Genomic DNA, 2,990 nt, shown 5'->3' with positions numbered 1-2,990 from the left:
TGTGGATCAAATCTTTGTTTACATTATGTCGTCGAGTATGTGCTTGAAACATTATGTTGGTGAACTAGTGCTTGAAAGCAATGGTTGTGTCAATAAACATCATTAAAATACGATTTTATCATATCTCAGTCATCATATTAACGTTCGGCTCATACAAGCGTTAATTTTTTAACATAAAAGATTGATTTTGGAACATATGAATAGTCAAGTGACCATTTTGTAATTTTTAATAGTCAGAGGACTCAACAAATCAACGCCCTGTAATCGGTGGACCATTTGTGTACTTTACCCAAAATTTTAAATTAATATTTATCTTAAATATTTTCTTTATATTTTCAATTAATAATATATTTTCTCCTCTAAAATTTTATAAATTTGTTCTCTCTTAAAATTTTAAAAGTTCACTCCTATCATAAAATTCAGCATATTTTCAGTTTATGAGCTTATTTGGGTTAAGTTTTAAGCAAGTTGAATGGATCTTTCAGGTTAGATTATTGATTTTTAGTAAATTATAAACACAGGTTACCCAACAATGGTTTTATAGGTAAAGTGTGCTTTTCATCGCTCAGTTTTAATTTCATTACTGTTTTGTTATTAAAATTTAAAAGAATGTAATTTAATAATTAAAATTTTGAATTAATTATGTTTTACTCGCTTGAATATTAAATTAGATACAATAAGATTATGTGGCATGTTTTTGTTGACGTGGACTAGTTTTTGCTGACACTACCACCATGTGTAGTCCACCTCAGTTTTTCCTTTTTATTATTTTATCTTTTTTCCTCAAAGATGAAACTTTTCGAGTTTCATACTTGTCATGTCCATATCATAATCGCTATTCTTTGACGTCTTCTTCGTTAACTCAAGACGCTGAAAAATTCACCTCATTGTTTTATATATATATCTCTCTTAGTTTAGAATTTTTTAAAATCTCCTTTTAAAACTCTTAAAATTTAACTCTGAACCTAAAACTCTAAAAACCTAGAACCACGTTGTAGACACTAATTTTCTGTTAAAATCTCAACCGACCTCCCCAATAAATCTGGCCATACCACTCGCATCCTGAATCGTCCGGAGCAAGCAAAACAAACAACTAACAAACATGCATTTGAGTAGGAATTAAACTCTCTAAAAATAGTTTTTCCTAAAGCTATAAATACATATGTAAACGAACGAAAATGGCGGGGGGAACATTCTTGAATTCTGGGCATGGAATTCCTCTCCTCCGCTCTCAATTCTCGCCATTTCAAGAGTATGGGGGGAATAGCTTTACATAACACATTCTCAAATCTCCACCCAACTGGCAGCCTTTCCTTTCCTTTCTTCTGAGAGACAACTTCAAAGATTTCCCAAAAACTAAAAGTTGAATTCTTTTCGTCTTTCTTCTCTCACCATGATCTCCCTGCACAGAAGCTGTTTTCTGAACAACACCGGTATTTCTGGGTCGTGAAATAGCAGCGTTTTGTTTGGGAACAACCACCCATTGAAAGAAATAAAAAATGATCCCGATTCCACTGTTGCTGGCGAAGACCCTGAGCTCTCCTACGACTCACACCACCACTCTTTCAATTTCCATTTTAACTTCAAAATCAATTTGATTTTGGTTTGAGTTTTTAAATTCGTTTCTTTTCCATTTGTGTATAGAGATGATCGATGGTGGGGGCCGAGGTGAGCGAATCCGAGAGCTCTTGTGGGTTTTTCCTGTCATCGTATTGACCGAGGTGCTGTGTACCTGTGACAACGAGCTGCTTCCTCGTCGCGATGCCAGCAACAGAACCGAGGCTTTGAAATTCAAACTCGTCGCCATCGCATCGATCTTGATGGTCGGTGCTCTCGGCGTTTCGCTCCCGATTCTCGCCAAGAAGATCACGACGTTTCGACCGGAAAACAACGTCTTCTTCCTAATCAAAGCACTCGTTGCCGGTGTAATTCTCGCCACCGCCTTTGTCCATATACTCCACGACGGATACGATTCCTTGTCCAGCCCTTGCTTCAGCGAAAAGCCTTGGAGTGTTTTCCATTTCTCCGGCTTTCTCACCATGGTTTCGGCCATAGCCACGATGATGATCGACACGTTCGCGACGAGTTGCTACAAGAAGTCGCATTTCAACAAGGCTTTGCCGGTGAATGGGGACGAAAAGAAGAGGGAGATTACCGAGCCATCAAAAACCCATTCGAAAAATACAAAAAGAAGAAAGGACCACAAGCTTTACCTTCAAAAACGGCCATCGTTCGTCTATCGGGGGAAGGAAACTCTATCCTCGATTGAAGGTAACCCTTTTTCATTTAAATATGAGTTTAAGATCGGTTTAATAGCTTTTTTTCGGAGTTGGAGAGGTTCGTTTTGACCCCTGATTTTGTCTCTCAAATGAAAGAAAATGAGTAACGAGGGAATAATGAGAGAGTGACGGTAGAGAAATGATTTAAGGGGTTCTGTTAAAAACAAATTCAGGCTTTAATTGTTTCAAGTTGAGTATTGCCGCCACTTTGAGTGTTTCTAGGGTTAAAGTAGTTTTTTATAGTTATGGGCTATTCACATTAAGGGTTCCCTAACTTTTGTAGCACTTGTATTCCCGGTCACCAATGAAACTTTAAATCCCTTTTATTTAGAGCTCATATTTTACTCTACATTATATCTCGTCCATTTTCCTTTTTAATATTTTTGTCTTATTTATGTTTGGGCCATTGTTTTTTACATAATTTATATTTTAGCCATGTATGTTTATATTAGTTCATTTTAGTTCCTTGTTGTTCTGTTATTTCATATCTTGTTAAGTTTCTATTAGTATCATGATATTTTACTTTCTTATATTTTAATCTTTAATTGAAATGTTGTTTTTTACTTTAAATTTCATCCTTAAGATATTTTAATTTTATTTTCACGCTATTAATTTTTAGTTAATTTTTTTTTTGTTTCACTTATTGATTAATTAATTTATTTTTTTATTATTTTTTATTCGATGATCCTTTTATTTTACCATCTAACATAT

Source organism: Hibiscus syriacus, unplaced genomic scaffold, assembly GCF_006381635.1.
Source record: "Hibiscus syriacus cultivar Baekdansim isolate YM2019G1 unplaced genomic scaffold, ASM638163v2 tig00113279_pilon, whole genome shotgun sequence".
NCBI lineage: Eukaryota > Viridiplantae > Streptophyta > Magnoliopsida > Malvales > Malvaceae > Hibiscus > Hibiscus syriacus.
The sequence above is the reverse complement of the archived record's forward strand: the minus strand, read 5'-3'. Positions refer to the sequence as shown.